This window comes from Coturnix japonica, chromosome 2 (genome assembly GCF_001577835.2).
Source record: "Coturnix japonica isolate 7356 chromosome 2, Coturnix japonica 2.1, whole genome shotgun sequence".
Lineage (NCBI taxonomy): Eukaryota > Metazoa > Chordata > Aves > Galliformes > Phasianidae > Coturnix > Coturnix japonica.
Genome location: NC_029517.1, coordinates 87,134,393 through 87,153,668, shown reverse-complemented (window position 1 = coordinate 87,153,668; position 19,276 = coordinate 87,134,393). Strand labels below are relative to the sequence as shown.

Sequence of the window (19,276 nt, the reverse complement as noted above, 5' to 3'; positions counted from 1 at the left end):
GCTCCGTCAGACATGCTGTGTACCTGCAGAAAATGTTCAAGCTTATAGGGTTACCATCAGCTATGTCTGTGAATATCTTTTTGTCTGTATTTTAGTAAATGTAATTATTTTGTGTTTTTCCTTAGCTGACCAAATACTTTCATCATTCCATCACGGTCCCTCTGCCAAAAACATTTATAGTGGTTCCCACTGGTGACAGCCGACTGATCAATCACAGACTGCCCTGCTGATGAACTCCACTAACAAGCCATTTATAACTACAACAGCCTTTTTTATTTTTATGGCTGTTCTCAAATGATATCTGCGCTGCTTTGCACAGGCTCTAGAGGACGATTTTCAGAAGCCTATTTGTTTATGAGTTTTTGCTTAGCGTTTGAAAATGCTAAATTGCATCTTGTATTCTTGCACTGCGTCTGCTTGCACACAGGCTGGCTGGTTTCAGAATGCTGGATCAGAATGCAAAGTATTACTCTGCCAGCGGTGAAGCAAAAGTCTGAGGGGTGCCTAAGTATTTTCTGCTGGGAGATCACCTCCATTATCTTTTGTTCCTGATTGCTTACTGCATCTTCTAGAACAGAACTTGCAGTGGCTATGAATATTGGCTATGTTGTTCTCCTTCTTTGTGTAAAAAGAAAACAGATCTTGGTACCTGAACTCCTACTACTTCCTGACTAGTAGAGACTTTTCTCCCCTCATTTTCCTTAAGAATTATAAAAATGCCTTTTTTTTTTTTTTCCCTCAGAACTCTAGTAAAAGATGCTTTTTAGCTGGTCTTGCTAAGGTATTATCATGACCTCAACCAAACCCATATGTTGCTTTCATATTGCTCTCGTATTAGAGTTCAACGTGTCATTGATTTAGGCTATGTTATTTCCCAGAGAACAAAATGCCATTTGTTATTGCCAGGAAGCCTTAAAAAAAAAAATGTGTGGGGCATATAAGGTGTTTTATATAAAGCAGTTTATATATAGTTTACTTGCGTGTAGTTTCCTCATCCTCTGTTACCTCTTTTTTTTCCCCTTCATTTCTCTTTCTCTGTGTTTATTTTGTAGGATGATCTACATTCTGCTTTCTACTTGCAGGAGTAACTGAGAAATAGTGGTTCCTCTCTGTGTTGGCATGGTAGTTCAACCCCTTGGAAATATCACTGAAGTAAGAAATTAAACCCATGCAGTTGGATTTTTAACTCTCTTCACTCTCCTGAATACTTAAAAGCTCAGACTTTTTACATAAACAGCTGAAGGCGAGCAGAGTTACTGCTTAGTGTGGTGTTGTTCACCTGCAGCTTCCAGATTGTGAGGAAAGTCCCGAGAAAAATGTAAGACCAGCATGTTCTCTCAAAGTCAAACTTGTGTCTAGACAGAAAGGCTTACATAAGGCACCAGGAGAGGAAGGGTGCCTTGTGTAACTGCAGTCCCTAGGAAAGAAAACACTCAGTACCTCGCATGATTTGGCCCGTAGAGGCAGACAGCAAAATGCACTTTTGTGCTTTTTACTTAGCTCACCATGACTTGCAACTTAAGCTTGTTCTCTTGCCTCGATGGATTTCCAAATACATGTTTATCTTCTAGTTATTTTACTAAAGGCTTTACTCCCCTGCTCAAGCCAAAACACTTTTTCCTAAGACCCCATGTGCACGTACTTACCCAATTTAAAACAAATATAGCACGTTGCTGATTTTAAACGGCCTCTAGGGGTGGTCAGTGGCAATTTTCAAACAATGCAAACAATATGTAAATCACCAGAGACAGCGCAGAGTTCATAAAAATAAATGCCGTGTTAAGTTGGGTTTCTGGTTTTTTACTGAGAAAGTATGATAACGTAACTTTAAGCTACAGGTATCATCTTAAAAGTACTTTAGCCTGTGATCATTGGCACTTCATGGGGAGCTCTGGCAGTCACCCAGTACTGAACTATCCGTACAGTTTGGTCTGATTTCCTCTTGTTTGATGCAGATCTCTTCAGGTGAGTGCCTTTGTTTTACTCTTCTCTGTAACAACTTTCTCTTGATGTAGGAGCTTTTGTCATAGGCTTTGTGTGTTTATTTCTGCTATAGAAATGGAAACAGCAAGAGTAATGTTGTTTCCTTTTGATTTGGGTACAGCTTCTTCAGCACTTCATGTTATGTCTTAGCTGGTTTCTTGGGTGTTGCCCTTAGCTTTGTTCCTGTCTTTACATAAAACTTTCTCAATGCAGCTTTTTGGTGCTTTTGTCCTCAGATGGACTCATCTACTTGGGGGGAGGATGTAGAGTGAGGAACTCTGCTCCTTTTGTTCACTGAGGCTTGTATTGCAACCCACTTTGCAGTGAGGACACATGCTGAATAACTTGAGAGTTGATAGTCCTTCAAAGCCTTCTTGCAGTTTTGGCTCCCTACCTTGAATGCCCAGAAGCACAGACAGGCTTCTTCTGCGACTGATTGCAAAAGCACCTTTGGGAAGCTCAGCTTGCTGATGCAGTGATAATACCAGTCTCTAAGGACATGTGCAGTTGTATGTAACGTTAGAAAGTAATGATTGGGGCTTGGCTTTTCAGTGTTGCTGTCTGCATCTGGGAGAGAGTAATTCAGATGTGTTTGGATCTGGTTTCTAAACGCTGAACTAAGTCCTGAGTGATGGTCTGCCCCACTAGAGCATGCAGCGTGGTTAATGCCTGTGTAACTTTCATTCCACCTACAGTTTTATACAGTTCTGTGACCTCGCACACAACTTCTTTCTCTATCAGAGAGTATATTTAGTTTCATTGCTTTTTATTAGAAACTCAGTGAAAATGTAAGAAAAATTCCTTTCAGTCAGGCTGAAGCCCTGAAAGTAAATAAAGAAATAAATGGATCAGTACTTTTTCCTTGTGAGGAGAAATGAAGTTTGCACCGTGGCTCAGCTTTATGAAATTAAATCTTACTGCCTCTACTCTGAGAGCAGAAGCAGGGCCAAATTTTTATTGTCCTCTCAAGTAGATCAGTTAATGCTGTGGCACTTAATACTTCACTCTATAGTGATGTTCTTTGCATGCTCCTAAGGGATTATTTCTTAAAACTATAGAATAAAATTTAAGACTCACTCATTTCCCCCCACCCCTACCCACCCCCACACACTTTTCTTTTGTCCTTCTCTGTTTACCCACCTGAAATATTTCACCACTCTTGAAGCTTAATTTTAAATAAAGCTGCAGGCATCTCTGTGGAGTGTAAAAATATTAAGTTGGTTTACTGCGGGTCAATAAATGTGAACCCCTGACTGGCTTTCATGTGTGCCATCTCCCAAAACAGCTCTGAGCAAAGCTATCCCGTTGAGACATTTATTGCCCTTGTATATGAATCAGCTGGAGTAGGAGAACCGGTGCTTTTTCATATGTATATTCTGGGAATGGGAGCAGGCAATTTAGAAAAGAAAATGTTAACTCACTGTATATCCACTAGCTTCAGATCAGTACTCAAGAGCATTTGAGTAGTGCAGAGCTGTTCCTGTTGCCACCTCAAATGGGGAAACTGTGGTTATGATACATCTCCAGGAGCCCAAATATTTCTTTACTTCATAGGGGTCTTAAGAGCAAATTAACTGTGAAAGGTCATCGCACTGTTTCCTGCTCTGGTAATATCATCCTCCTTTGGGAGGGCTAGATGGCTCTGCTGAAGTGTGGGGAAGGAATAGTGACTTGCAGTATTGTCTCAAATTAAAGTGTCAAGTATTCAGAGACTGGTTTATGTACTGAGTCAGGTTGGTGACTGATGTGCAAAGTTAATCGTTTACTTTGAGGGGTGCAGGACGTTACTAGAAATAGCCTTTTCTTAAGTAGAGTGGAATCTAAGGAACACACTACCTCATGCACTTCTTTATTTCTTTTTGAGTAGTAATCTTGTTCCTTTGATATGTCCTTGAGCACCTTCCCCCTTATGCACGCCTTTCTGCCCCACTGCCTTCTAAATAGTTCCTGTGACAGCAGATACCCAGACTGAAAATGTTTGCCATAACTCATAAGTCAAAGTACTTTCAATCCCAGAATAGAGGAGTCTGCATGCAGACTTCATTACACAGTGTTCATAACATAAACAAGCTTGCAGTTATGTCATAGCAACCAGCACTATGCTTACATGTAAGTTTGATTCAGGTCTCTAAGAGTGGAAGACCTCTGCATCCAAAATATCACAGCGACCTACTTCTCTGAAAGAGTGCCCTACATAATTTCAGAAATTAGATACGACACCAATATAGTAGGCCAGATGGTGCCTTCTGCTGGCGTAGGATGAACGGTGGGATATTCTTGGGGCCACGTAAATGTCTGCCCACTGACTAGGTGAAGTCAGCTCATTATTAGTCAGCGTGAGGTGTGACTCTTGTTTTCCTGATGTTGTGAAGGCAACAAAATCAAAGCATCAGTTGTTTTAAAAAGGCTTTTACTAATAGCGTGGGCATGCTCCTAAGGAGTGTTGCTTTTTTTCCTTACCTTTGTTTGCCACGGTGAACCTCAGGGGCTACATCTAAAGTTGTTGAGACGACTCAGCATCTTCCCCTCTATAATTCCCAAAGAGACCAGGTTTCCTAGGAGCAGACAAACATGTTTAGTTGATATGATCCCGAGCAGCTGGAGCAGGATGACTTATTTTTCTGTTCTTTCCCTAAACTGACTGTAGAAGTCATGAAGTATCTTTTGCTGCCTTATGCTACGTAAGAACAATCTTTATCCGTGTTAGCTATGTCAGTGGCAAATAGCACTTGCCACAAATAACATATTCTTCAATCAGAGGCTTCTTTTGGATTTTACGTAAACGTACCCTATAGTCAATCTCATGAAGAGTTTTAACATATTCTCCAAAGAAGGGAGGAGCTGCTGGTGGAAATACACGTGGAGAGAAAGGCAGCAATGACTGAATACTTCAGTGCATACTCAGCACTGAAGCACCCTATACAGTTTTCCTTATTAGTGTTAATCTGATTAATATGATTAAACAATAGCGAGCCTGCACATTGGCCCCAGTTGTGCCTGCTCACATTGGGTGCAGACCTAATGTCTGACCCACATCCTTTCTGGCACTGAGTTGTCCCCACAGGTCACAGGGCTGGGAGCGGGCTGAGGGCAATGGTGAGCTATAGATCCCACCCAGTACTGGACAGCAGATCAGCTGGTTTTGTGGCCTGCAAGTATGGAAGGTCTGATGCTTTCCAGAGTGCTGGATGGTTTTATCTGTGACTGTTTCATGTAGCATGTTGTTGTTGTCGTCTCTCTGCTGTACCTTGTTGAAGTACTGTGAAGTAATACCCCTCCTTGGGACAGTGCCCCATTGATTAATTTGCTTATTTACATTCATGTGCTGTTGTAGGAATTATTTCTGCCCTTTTGCCATGCTTTCTGCAGGCTGCTGGCACCACGCATGGGCTGAGGCGTTCAGCACAACATGGCGCCCGCTGCCTGTGGTGACATGGCGGGTGGCCTTCCAAACAGGCTGCCGGGATGTGAGTGCTCACTGTGCGTTCTCCCCTCTGCCAGCCAGAGGTTTGAATGGCTGTCAGTCCAGACAAGCTGGCATCCCTTGCAGCCTCTTGTGCGTTTATTAGGTGTCATACATGGCGATGATAATCTCATTTTGGCTTGTAACCATAAGGTAAATGTTCAGTGACCTTCGGGTGATCTCTCCATGTAATGCTGCGTCCTGCCAGCTCCTTGGTGCTGGTGATGATACTGCTTCTGGCAGTGCCTCCAAAGTGGTAACCTGCATTGTCAGGGAGTCGTGATGTTTATCAACAGGCAGCAGTATCTTCCTTTGCTTCCAGCACGGGAGTTGCCCACTGATCAGAAACTGCTTTTTAATCTCAATGCTTAATTTGCTGTGTCTCGTTATTTTTTGAGAGAGAAGGCTTTCATCTCTCCTGCATTTGGAAAGGAGTGATATGGCTGTACGAGATAGGTGATGCCCATCTGTGACGGAAGGTTTTTTGTTGTTTTGTTTTTCTCCTCAAAGACTGCAGTTAAAGCAAACTGCTGTCCAAGTGGCTCAGCTGCTGACATGAGATGAGTCAGGTCTGGGTGACTGCGGTCCTGTAGAGAGTGCCTGGGTCATCCCAAAGGTCCCCCCCCTGCCAGAGAAAGACACCATGTAACTCAGGTGTAACTGTCCAGAGTATTAACATGGGTTGGTTTGATTTTGGATTGGTTTGCTTTGGGGGTTTTTTTTTTTTTTTGCTTTGTGTTGTGTTTTTTAGATGAAACTGGTATTTGTACTGATGGACCTTACTTCAGCTTGAAACCAGGATAAAGCCCTCTGGACAAATGATGCTCCTGCTGCAGCATTCAACCAGGCACTATGCTGATAGTGCTTACTAGGCAAACGTCTGCTCTGCATAAACTTTGGTGTTTGCACTGATCTGACACGGATTTTTATTATATGCTTTATAGGGTGGCATGCATACTCCATTTTAGAAATTTCATGGTTCTCTCAGAATCTTAGTATTCGTTATATCATCAAATATATGCCCTAAAACCTGTGCCAGTAGAATGAATCCTCCTTGAAGAAGGTTTTTAGGAGTGGACGCACAATTTAAGCTGATAGCCATGGATGGTTATGATGATTAAAATATCCCTGAAGGTTAGAAGCTGTCTTATTGATTAAACTTTGTAGCATTTCTGGGTAGCAATGCCAGATCAAATGGCATTGGGACGCAAATGATTTTTCTTGTAATGTTTCAGAAGCAGGGCTTTCAGAAAAGTGGTGGTTATGTGGACTTTTGGGCTTTGATTTTGTTTTTCTTTGATAGGAATGGTTTTGTATTCTTTGTGTTTTGCATTGTGTCTAGAATTCAGACTAGAATGTGAACATAAAAAAATATCAGACTTGGTCACTGACTTTCAATCAAAGAAGTAAAAACTGCTGAATTTTGAATGACTGCTTTTTTGGGGGGTTTTATGAGTTTTTTTAAACCTGAAGCACTAACTTTTCTCATCTATTTCCCTTCTCTGATTCAGGGAGTACTTTCCTCTCAAGTAAGCTTATATATTTACTGCATATATATATATATGTATATATATAGCACACATCCCTGAAGCCCCCTGTGTCCTGAAGTTTTTTTGCCTATTCCCCTTTCTCTTTGCTGTTGCCTAAGGAAATGAAGTGATTTGGCTGGCTCAGCCATTTCTTGTTTTTAGCATTTCCACAGCCTCTGGCCGACTACCTTAGGTTTTTAAGGTTAATTTGTCTTCACTCTTCAAGACAGCTGGCAGGGATATGGGAAGGGTGTGGGATGTGGCAAGCAGTCTGCCAGCTTTCCTCAAGCTGCAATAACAAAACCCAGCATAATCTCGAAGGTCTCACTGTTGTTTCCACTGCCAAGGTCCAAGAAGTTTTGCTCCTTTAGGCCCCCATAACTTTCTCACAGAGATTTCTATTAATCCACGAGAAGAATGCTATTACAAAGAATCCATTTTGCATTTCTGAGTTGTGTTAATGTAGTAACTCATATGAATAATGTATAGAAGTAGCACACTGTTTATAACTACCTGTGCACAGTGGTCTGTAATGCATCCAATAAAGGAAAAAAAGCTCCCAGACATGTAGTAGAATGCCGTTCAGTAAGAAGTCATTGGGGACAAGTAGTTTAATGCTTTAAAGTAACCAAAGCAGTTGTGTAGACACAGTGAGGTATTTAATGAAGTTTAAGCTGTTTAGTAGTAATTAAACTGAAAATGACAGTTACCTGCGGCAGAAAATACTGTTTCGGGTGTATTTTGCTCATGGAAAATTTATTTTATATATTTCACGGGATTTAGAGACTGAAGGACTTCAATAGATCTTTGAATTCTAGGGACTAAAAGACCTTGGAATTTTCTTTATGTACCCTTTGTGTTGACCTCAACAGTTGTACTTAAATTGTTGCATGCCACATCAGAAAGCAAGCTTGAACAGAAGTCACACTGAAGGTTTGAGATGCCCACGTGGATGAGCAGAAGTAAGGACTTCAATCCTGTGATACATACTCCTTGCTAAGAAAGAAAGCAGAAGTACAAGACCATTGCAGAAAACACCCTCTACGCTTCCAGTAGCAACTGAATGGCATGCATCATTTAGGCACTGAAGTAAAGTCCTCTGTATAACCATAAAATGTGGCTGTATCCTGTCCAATGACTCTTGCAGTGGCACAGCACTTTGAAGGACCTCTATAGTTCGTGGAAGAAAAATAAAACTGGAAAATATACAACGAGGAAAACATCTCCTCCTCAGCTGATGAAGCTGTGAAGTTTGGTTGTCGTTGCTTCCTTATGCAGAGCTCCAAGTATCAGTAACACTTGAGCGCAGTACTATTAATTACTTGCCTTTGGCTTAACACAATGAGAGACTAGGGGGATTCATGTGTGCGGGGGTCAGAACCGATCACAGTAATTTTTCAACTTGATCCTCCCTTTTAGTGTTAGCCATTTAGCTTTTCCTATAAATCAGTAGGAAACATATTTTTCTGAGAGAATGCAGTCTCTCTTCAAGACTCCATGTGATGAGTCTACCACCTGGCAACCTGTTCCAGTGTTTAATTACCCGCACTGCTGGAAAATTGAATCTTAATTCAAGATAATTTATTTATTCTAGATAATAAAGCTTTTGGGGCTGTCTGTGCTTTTAGTAAGTGTTTTAACAGCACCTAGCTGAAAAGGATCTCTGGCTCCTGATGGGAGTCTGGGTGCCACCAGAATGCACAACTAGCTTGTTAACTGGGAAAGGCAGAATGTATTCCTATTTACTCAGCTGTTCTTAAAGGATATAAGATTAAGGATTTAGGTTTCTTGGTGCAGTGATTTTTTTCTTTTTCTTCTTTTTTTTCCTTCTCCTTTTATTTCCCCTCCTTATATTATAGGCTATATGGTGATATTTTCAGCAAGGGTATGAGTATTGTTTTTCACTTCTGTTGTTTTCTGGGGCTGGCTCTAAAAATGTTCCCCTTTTTCAGTTTGTCAAGTGCACTGACAGATTACCCTTTGGCAAGGAATACAGCGCAGTAATCTTGGAGTATAACTTCTCTGTCAGTCTGGCTTCCTTTATTTCTGCCAAGGGTATTGCTCAGAAACTGGGAGATATGGCTATGTATTTTTAGATACACTAATAAGAATGTTGATCTTTGCATAGAAAAAGTGTTTTCAAATAAATGCCATTGTCAGGTGGAGGAATAGTTAAAGTCCAGAGGAAATGTGACTACACCTTTGCCTGATTTGGGGCTGCTGAAATATTATCTCATATAGGTTGGGACTAAAGAGGTGTTAGGTTTTTTGAAAAGGCTGCCAGTGGCTCCAACAGGCTCTTGAAAAGCCAAGGATTAGTCAGATGGAGGAATGTCTTGGCCAAAAATCTCCTTTCTCTGGCTAAGCCCACTCCCTTGGCAGCTCTGTATTGTATTCTTATAAAAGCTGCTGTGGAAGCTTGAGGTCAGTGCAAGATTTCTTTATGACTATTGGATCCTCCTGGGACCACTTGAAGTAGATTTAGAGCTCCTTTTTACTCGGAAATGTAATGGTGAATAAGGGCCGTTTCTGGGACATTTTGTTTGTTTTATGAACCTGCTGCTTCAGGTTCCCCTTTTGTTTATCCAATCAGTACAAATGACTTCTTGACAAGGTTCCCAATTCCTGACAAGGTAGGTGGTTTTGTCTGTCAGGCATTGTAGCAAAGGACTGATGGCTCCAAACAATAGACATGTTGTTCCCATCTGAAGATGTCAAGTGCAAGCGCCTTTCAGCTGTGATTACTGGCATGCGTCTTTGGTTCCATCTGAGATCTCTTAATCTTTCCTATGTTAGGAGGACAGCTCACAACAAAGCATTACCTAGCAACAAAAATACCTCAGGTCGGTTCAGGAAAAGCAACAGAAGAGTTGTTATTAATCATGCTGGGATGATGCATTGTGGTTTAAAAAATTGGAAAGGAAAGGCCAGATTAAATATTGACATTTACTATATTCCAACTGTGTTAGCTTTCACTCCGGCTGACATGAAAACATATATTCAGTGAAAATGGGAAATAAAAACCCTTGTCTGTGTTTTACTGAATGTCCCAAAGTAAGTGTGTTGTTTTTTTTTAAAGGTGATCAGTTACGTGGGTATGTCGCAGATAGTCTTCTGAATACAAAGGCTGATGGAACTTCAGTGCTCCTCCTTAGACCTAATGGTGCTTGGATGTCAGAATTAAAGGGAAAACTGCTGGCTTGGATGGAAAACACTTTATTATAAATGAGATCTTTAATGAACTTGCTGTGTTTACAAAGAAAAAAAAGGGTTTAATAAACAGATATCACTGTAGAGAAGGACCTGAGACTCAACAGCAGCCTGCAGTGATCTATATTTAAAAAGCAAATTTTGGTGCATTTCCAGCAGGTGAAAGCTTAGAAGCATTATGAATTACTTTTAGCCATCTCTGCTCAATGGCTATAGCTTCACGAGGCTAACTTTAACCAGAATATAGCAGATATTAATGGTCTCGGTGTCATAAGCTGAGTTGCAGGTTATAAGGAAAGGATAAGTATCGTAGTTACTGAAAAAGATAAATAGTCTGTAACTATGCAGGGAAGAAGTGTGGTCACAAATGAGGAAGGAACTGTTGCTTGCACAGGCGTTTTAATGTTAAAATACACAGTGCTGGAAAGGTTATTGAACTTTCCACTCTGCTCCTCAATGTGGAAGTGAGAACCTAGGGCCCAACTTTGTGCCGTGGAGTGGGTAGTGTGAGGAAGCAAAGTCATGAACGGGCATAGGTGGGTGGTTGAAATCCCGACTTGTTTTTCCTTCATATGATGTTCTTTCAGCTGAAGTGATGCCAAGTAGGTCCATCCTGTTGTGCTGAAGCTGTTTTCCTGGTGGTGGCTCTTCACGGCAGCCGTCTCTTGCTGCCTACACTGCTTGCCCATTGCACTCGTAAGTGAAGGTGAAGGCACCGTTCTATGAAAGGAACAGTAGAATCGGAGAAAGGGCTAAAACGATCCAGTATTGTTCTCTATAACATCTTTTTAATTAATTGGTTAGCCTTAGATTAGTTGATCTGCACAAGGAAAAGGAATTCAGGACATTACTGCCAAAAGTTCTTTGCAAACCAGAGCTTCCTGCTGAAAAAGGGAACATTACGTTGTTGTTATTTTTTTTATTGGCTTCAGTAAACAAATGCCTTGTATTCATCAGCTTAAGAAATGACTTTAGGGTTGCTACTTACGGTGAGTTAACTTGTTTATCGCCTGGAGAGAGCTTGGTTTTTGCAGCCTATGTGTGCAAACTGCACGACTTTTAGGAGAAAAAAAGAAGAAAAACTATTTCCTGGAGAACTGAGATTGCTGAGCGATGATGTAGAGTAGCGTAAAGTTTTGAAGCGATACATGCGATGTACTTGTCAAGCTTTTATGAAGCTGTTGCTGTATCCTTCTAAGTAGTTGAAAAATGTCTTTCCTCCAGTAATAGCCATAGTTTCTAGGTAATGGGTTGTCAGAAATGCTGTTGGTTCATAAAGATTAGCTATGTGAAAGTGTTGTCAATGCTTCTTCTTCTCTGCTACCCAGAGGGTACAAGAGAAGGACAGAGAGGAGGAGCTGGCGGCACGTGGTGAGGTGGCAATCAAGGCATTTTCCATAAGAAGTCCAGGAGTCTGAAGGATGGAGCAATGCAAATAAGCTTTTTAAAACTCAGCATTTTGCCTAATTTAGTATTGTCACAGAGAAATCAGCTGTCTCTTTTGTCATCAGGGATAAGTGGCTACAGATCAGAAACTAAAGGTAATTAAGAAGGTTAGAAAATTAGTTTGCTTGCTTCCACAAAACCTCAGCCGTTAAACAAAATTAGGTAATGTCTTGTCACTGGTATTTGAAATTGCCACAAAGGCAACCAACAGACTAAGAAGCAATTTGAATGTTGAACTGTTCGTGCTAACATAAATGGGGGAGAAATGCTGCCTTTTTGCTCTGAAAAGCAAGAGGTTGGTATCAATGCAAGCTGGATCTCCTGACTGTCTGACCTGCAGCTGCTGGTACAAAGATACTGGTAGAGATGAGCGAGAAGCTGTGCTGTCCAGGAGTTAGGGCCGTAATGTAGATGCTCCTTGTAAGGCAGGCGCCATGTAAGCTTGCTGAGAAACAAACCTCAGTGCTGAATAAGTTTTGTCGTAAGTTTATATCAAACTGAAATAATTTGTAATGGAAGTATTTGAGGGGAGAATTTCATTAGTTGTCAAAAGTTCAATTGAGAAGTTCTTTAAATATTTAAATTTCGGTTAGCTTATATGGGGGTGTTAAAGGAAGTTTAAGTATTAAATAAGGGGGAAGATAGGCTTTGTTATTCACTTAATCCCTATCCTCAGGTCTCTAAATGTGGTGGTTGGAGTTATGATTTAGCAGAGGGTTGTTAGAGATAGGGTACTATGGTTAGACTGTGGTTGAACTTGATGGTCTTTGAGGTCTTTTCCAACCTGGGTAATTCTATGATTCTATGATTTCTGCTTGCGTTGAAGGGAACTGAATATTGCTTTTAGTCCTGTGGTTATGATACACAGTTAGGACATGGCAAATAAGAAAAACTTCAATTACACAGAAGCTTTTTTTTTTTTTTCTCTCAGGAAAAGATCCATCAACCTTGTTTTCAGTGACTGGGAAACAGGAAAGCCATGTTACTGAATCTTTTACTTCCTCCTCTTCCATCTTCTTTCTGCACTGCCGTTATAGCAGGTTGGGGGGACAAAGGAGTTTTGGCAGGGAGCAGGATTAAGAGCACTTGTCACCACTTGAGGGGCTTGGGGAGAATTTCCTCAGCATAGTGGAGGGAAAAGTGAGAAGTTCACATCATCCTGAAGATGTGTGTGAGATTTGCCGAGTGACTTTTGTGCGCCTGTTGTCAAAATCCTCTTGATTTTTTAATATATTTTTTTAATAAATTCTCTGTGTGCCCTCATTGTATCCACCAGATCTCCCTCTCCAGTTATCAAACCCTTTGCTTGCTGCTGATGGATTGGCCTGATCCCATGTCTTCAGCTGCTGGGCACTGCTGTGAGTTCCTGTCTAGAGGCAGGGAAAGACCTTTTCCCCCTACCCATCTTCCGAAAGACAGTGTTTTTTTACCTCATCTCATTGTCACAAGTACTTCAGCACTCACAAACTGCAGCTTTCCTGCTCTGGCTGCCAAGGCTTACACCCACAGTATGCCACATATTTCATGTCACAGAGAATCTGGCATACCCAACGGTCTGCCTTGCTCTCTTGTCTCTGCTTGGCAGGACACCCTGAGGGCAGTGCTTTGGCTCAGACTTGGCCTGGTTCAGAGCAGGACGTTAACTCTACAGACCTAGTTCATGGCTATAGGACGCTCATGTTTCCATCTCTAAAATCTGCTAATAAATAAAATCCTAAAGATCCCAACATGAAAAATTGTTGGAAGAATCTGGGTGTCCTTGGGAAAGCTGAGTGTCACAATTACCATTTCTCTTTGTCTTGTCACTAGACTTTGTCTCCAGGATACAAACTGAACGTGGCTAAAGCTCTTGAGGGACATTTCATACCAAAGGAGAGAATGAGTAAGTCAGGGACGTAAGACAGAGGTATTGCTGACCTCAAGGGGTAGTGGCACTCCAAAGCAGCTGTCCGTGATTCCTGTGTATTGATGACATCATGACTTAAAGCTGGAATTGCTAAAAATAATTTCTAGTCAAGTATTTTAAAGTGAAATTGTCCTTTGTAGAATATGTGAACTTGACAGACCTGGAGATGAGTTCCCATTTTGGTTTGGTTTTGGCAGCAAATGGAAGCATGCGAAGAAGAGTGTTAGCACTTTGGTATACAGTACAATCTGGTAATGTCCAATACTTGGATGCCATTGCTGTTTTGCAGCAGGCATATCCAGCTTTCCTCTAAACAGACACATTTTTCTGCTACAAAATATTGAAAAATCTCTTTAATGTGTCATCTGTCAAATCCATGCTGGTCTTTTTTTGCCAGGGCATGGCCTCAGCTGAATATGTAATATGTGAACAGATTCCTATCGGGAAATGTGTGTGGAGCACATCCATTACCTACGCCTTGTCAGCCTGTGTTACTGAATCTTGCTGGGCAGTCGCATTTCTTGATGGCAGGAACGTTAAGACCATGCATTTCATTTTAGCTGTTCTTTTCTTCATTGTGAGGGGGGACTTTTTTTCCTTCTTTTCCTTTCAGGTTGGATTTCTGTGCCCGTCCATCCCTAAATCAGAAAATGGGCTTCTTTCTTCATGCTCTGGCGTGTAGTCAGCCTGTGAATAGTCACTGCGTTCTTGCCAAACAGAGTCATGTTCGTTTCTAGTTCTGACATAGGTCTCTGCTTCATTTTCCATCTCAGGTTTGTCAGATACTGCTGCTGTCTGGGGCACGTGAGAGGGAAGAAAACGCACCTCGTTTCAGATGTACTATTTACATAAGTTTACTCAGCTTCACTTATCCTTGCTGTTTGCCATAAAGAGACATCTGAAAGAAACCGTGACATTTTCTGCCTCTCCTCTTCATGCAGATCTTAAGTCTTTCTGCTCATAAAATGTTCCTTTCATGTTTGAATCACTGGTAGTGATTACAAATTTGTAATGTAATTGAGATGCCTGAGCAGAAACTACAAAGAGCTTGGTTGAAATACGCGACTGTAATAAAAGTGGGTACGACCGTATGTCTGCCCAGAATTAGTTGAACCCCAAGAAAGCGAGTACCCTACTTTCATGTGGTAGGCTGTGTACTGTAGTTGTTAAATCTGGTGCAGGAGGTGGTTATGGTGGAACCAAATGGAACAGTGTGGTTTAAAAATGCAATATGTCTTGAAGCACGGAGGACAAAAAATGAGGAGTTGGTGTGCTGTCCTAAGTGTGTGTATCACAAGTGGTACCAGATTTTAAACTAAAGTGCTCATCTATATTCTGGTATCAAAGGGAAAAGAATGAATGGAAACATATCCCTATCCTCTTTGATGCTATGTGATTTAAAATATGTGCTGACATTCAAGAGATGAAAGGTGAGACAAGGAAGAAAGTCGTTTTCATGCGAGAGATTTGCTACCAGTTTGCAAAGAATTTGTTCAGTCCTAATACAGCAAAGATTGTTTGAAACTTTCGAGCAGAAGAATGTGACCACAATTGATTCTACCTGACATTCACGCGATCATGCACAGACATAGAATATAAAGAGATATTTGAAATGTGAAATGCAAGCATTTCCATGTTGGACTTGAGCTAGAGATTTGAAAATTGGTTCAAGCCCAGGAACCACGGAATGGTATGAGCTTGTCCCACAGCTGGGGCTGACAAGCCCATGAGAAGGGAGGGGTCCTTGGCCTGAGCTTGCTGCTGCCGCGGTGCCTGCAGATGGAGCATGGTAGCATCCAGAGCGTGGTCACACTCGTTATGCTGACAGTGCTGTGTATTTAAAGAAATCAATATGGATCATATTTAAGTGGCTGGAATCTGCTCTTCTGAAGAGACCTGATGAAAAAATGAGAAAAATGCCCATTTATACTTCAGGCTTTTTTAATTGAATAAAGGCAGTGTTAAGCCCTTGATTATTGTTTACTTGCCAAAACAAAGTCTTTGCCTTTGCCTCTAACCAAATATGAGCCTGCAAGCTCTCAGGATATTTTCAAGTAGATGGTAGAGCTCAAGAGCAGATGATCTGACAATGTGGTACACTGGGAAAAGTTTGGGACATTTTCTTTTTTAAACATCATTTGTTTTTGGTCTGATGGAGAAGTAATGGTGAGTAAGGCCAGAAGCAAGTCACTTTGGGGAAACTACTGTCTGTAAACCAACCACAAGAGGGTCTACAAATGTCCTTCTATGTCACAAGACCTACCTGGCTCTCTGCCTCTTCTGGAGCCACCATGTTGCGCAGAATTCAACTGGGTTGTTCCTGAAGGGTTCTTCTATTGCTCTCCCACAGGCTCGTGTAATCCCAATTTCCTTTAAATGTTAAGTTTTAGAGCTGTGTCGGGGAGGCTGCAGGATGGATAAACAGACGCAAACTTCTTGTGTGTCTGCTTTAGCTTTTTGAGATCTTTTCTACTTGTGAAGAGAGCGAAAAGGACAAAAAGATCACATTTGTTTAGCAGTGTTTTGTGAGAAAACTGATTTGTTTGATGTTCATTTTGTTCATATTTTTGACCATTTGCTGGAAAACATGGCTGTATTAATCTGCAGGTAAAGCCCAAGAAAGAATTGTGAATGACCACAGCACTGCAGTATTGAAGAGATGGTGTTTTTTTGTGGTACAGTAAGGAGGGGCAAAATATGCTCTGAGTGGAAAAGGGTAACTAGTACTGCAGAACTGGGGTAGAGAGTTTAAGTATCTGGTCCTTCAGAAGGGATGGAAGGACAAAATGGCACTGATGCTGAGGATGAGGAAGGCTCTGAAGCGGGAATGCAATACCGGAGTTCTGAGGTGGGAAGTGCAGGCAGCCTTACCTGGAACACTGTGCCATCTGCATCCTGAAAGTTAGCAGGTAAACTCATGCATATTTATAGCGATAGAAATAATAACAATAATGAAAACTGGTAGCAAAACCAAATTAATGTGGTCTCCTGCAGCAGAAATATTTACCCAATGTGTCCTGCCAGTTACAGAGATTGGCATTAAACCTAGACATTACCTCATCTTCCTGGGCAGACAGCCTATTTCTATGCTAAGCAAGTCTGCAGGAGTGAACAACTGAATACCTGCCTGATTAGCTGTGCAGCAGCAGATCCTGGTTAGAAGCGATTTCCCTTAGCGCTTTCTCTCTTTTGCTTGCCCGCTCGCTCTCTGCGAGGTTTGTCACTATGCATTATCAAACTCTGTTTTTCATCTTGAAGGACACGTTGCAGGGAAGATCTGCCAGACAGGTGGGCTAGTGTAAATGCTGAACCAAATCAGAAAGGTCAGGAGAACAGAAGGAAAAAAAGTAAAGTGTGTATATATGTGTGTGTATCTCCCTCCCTGTCTCTGCATGTGTCAGTGCCAGCTAGGTGAAACTGTATTAATGAGGAAGGGAGAGATAAGTGCTAAGAGGATTGTGCTGTAAAAGGAGATTTTGGTTTTTGAGGATAGACGAGGGGTTCTTTATGAAAACTTTAATTGGCTACCTTAGATCATTTCTTTAGCTTTGTTCCTAGGTGGCAAATCTGAAGTTTCCTGCTGGGCATAAAATCACAGCATAATTACGATTGTTGGCCTGTGCAGAGTGTCTTCGATCACAGACTCCCAGCATGCCGTGTATTCCTTTAAAAAATAAATAAATTAAGTCTCGTAATGTATTTCAGACAAGCAGTCTGACAAGTAGTAATAAAAATAGTAATAATTAAAAAAGCCCTTCAAAATGGAAAAAAAAATACAAGTCCCTGACAACAGCAGTTGATTTTGCCGCAGTATCTTTCAAAGTGTCATACTATCCACCTGCCTAGCTACTGCTTCTTTTTTCCATAACAAGGTTCAAGCAGTCCAGGATATAGTGTCACCGTTACTCATTTGTTTAAGCCCTTACAGTAGCGTCTTTGTGTATTCAAGAGCTGCAGATGTCCACTGCAGCAGATAGATCAACCCTCTGCCTTTGCGTTGGAGCGCTAGTATGTTCCTGTGCATAAATCTGTTTCCATTCCATCCCTATATGAAGTAGGCCTCCTCCGCGTTTAGTTCCGTGGCTTACTTTACAGGGAAGACATGGAGAGCAGTCACAGGGAAATTAAGCCCTTTTTCTTCTGTTTTGGTGATCAGAAATCTGAAGTCATTCTGCACAAAGTTAGTATTTATACAATAGTTTCCTTGTCCATTTTAATCAGTAGATGTATTTCTAAATTGCAGTTGGCTCAACTGTTAAGAATGGTATGGAACTACCTCATGGAGAAAAGGCCTTAATTGATTGGCGTATTACACCATTTGGCTGCCAAAACACACATCTCTTCTGCTGGACCCACCCTGCCAGGTGGCCATGCTCTGCAAGTAACTTCTCCTCCTTCTCCCTGTTAATAGTCCTCATTCTGAGGAGGCATATTTCTGAAATGTGCATCACTCTCCTGGAAATGGGGTGGGAGACTGGAGATGTCGAGTCCTCCTCTGGTAGACCTGCATAATGGCTGAGTTATTTTCCAGAAAGGGAATTTTCTGCTCCTAAATGGAACCGTATCACTGTCTACTGAGGGACTTCAGGGAGGAAGTCCTTAAAAATGAACAAATAAAAATAAAACATGTCAGTATCTTTTAGTGATATTCATAAAGACATTGGAAAAACACAGAAGTAGGCACTGGTTCTCCATTCTGAAATTAGTAGAGCTGAGCATTTTAATTTGTAAGGCTATAAATTTGGCTGGGTGGCAGTTAATATTTTTGCTAGAAATATTAAAGGAGGACCCTGAAGTGGTAGGGAGCCCAATGCTCAACCTTACTGATGAGGATTTTATCAGTGTTTTTGTTAAGTCTGTCGAAGTTGCAGCATAACCTTACAGGGAGGTGCTGTGCTCTCAAACTTTTGAGAAAGTAGTATGAAAGAAATGCCATTGGCAAAGAGGGAAACATAATCCTCACCTTTGTTGAAAGAAGAGTCGGACCTTATGGGCAGAGATGGAGAAAGATGGTTGCTTGCTTTTGGTAAGCAGCATCAAAACACTGTATTTTGTCAGAGGTGGGAGGTGTTTGAGCGAATTGTTTTCTTTCCCTCAGCAACAAAAAAAAAAAAAGATAATTGAATTCTACATAGTTTCTGTATTTCTAATGCTTCACAGTTGAAAAGGGCAATTTCCTGTTGCTAGTGATTCAGCCTAGTTTGACGTATGCAGAAGACCTTTCGGGCGTGTTGTTGAAGTAGTAGAAGGTCTGTGAAATCAGATCATTCTTTTTTGAAAGGACAAGTAGACTGTTGAGATATTTCTGGATATTAAGTTATAGTTAAATTATAAAAGCCTGTGAGCTTCTTGATTTGTGAATTAAATCTTTTGTAGTGTCTGGGCCAACTGGGATAGCAGAAGATGGAGCTCCTAAGTTATCAAGGTATACAAGCATTAACTTGCCAGATAGGAGAGGTCCTCATACTCCAAACAAGAGTTTGAAGGAATCATCTCCATACCCCTGGTGCCTTCAGGCTGGAGTGACTAACAGAAGAAGAAAGAAGTAGCTCATTTCTGAAATAAGGTGGCATTTTCCATTCTGTCATTTGTAGACTGAAAGAATGGACAGTGGGTTGTAACACCACTCCCTTAAATGTTCTCACGGGAGAATAGAAACAGAATGTAGTCTTCTTTTTTCTTTTTTCCCCTCAATATTGCCTCACCTAAGGCAAAAGCAAGAACATTATTGCTTAAGAT

At 41.2% G+C, this 19,276-nt stretch overlaps 1 protein-coding gene and 1 long non-coding RNA gene across 5 annotated transcripts in view; one reads left to right on the top strand and one right to left on the bottom strand.

The window, feature by feature from the left end:
* Positions 1–19,276, top strand: part of LDLRAD4 (low density lipoprotein receptor class A domain containing 4) — a 259,845-nt gene that overhangs the window by 153,224 nt on the left and 87,345 nt on the right. The gene's annotated exons all lie outside the window — the stretch shown is intronic.
* LOC107309941 lies at positions 10,208–18,622 on the bottom strand. 3 transcript variants are annotated; one of them, XR_004306181.1, is made up of 4 exons: positions 18,501–18,622; positions 17,066–18,135; positions 15,801–15,943; positions 10,208–15,433 (listed from the first exon to the last, which is right to left on the bottom strand). It is a non-coding gene; the product is annotated as an uncharacterized LOC107309941 (long non-coding RNA). The 3 variants fall into 3 exon arrangements; XR_004306180.1 differs by having other exon boundaries at positions 15,801–18,135; XR_001553401.2 differs by having other exon boundaries at positions 15,801–17,201.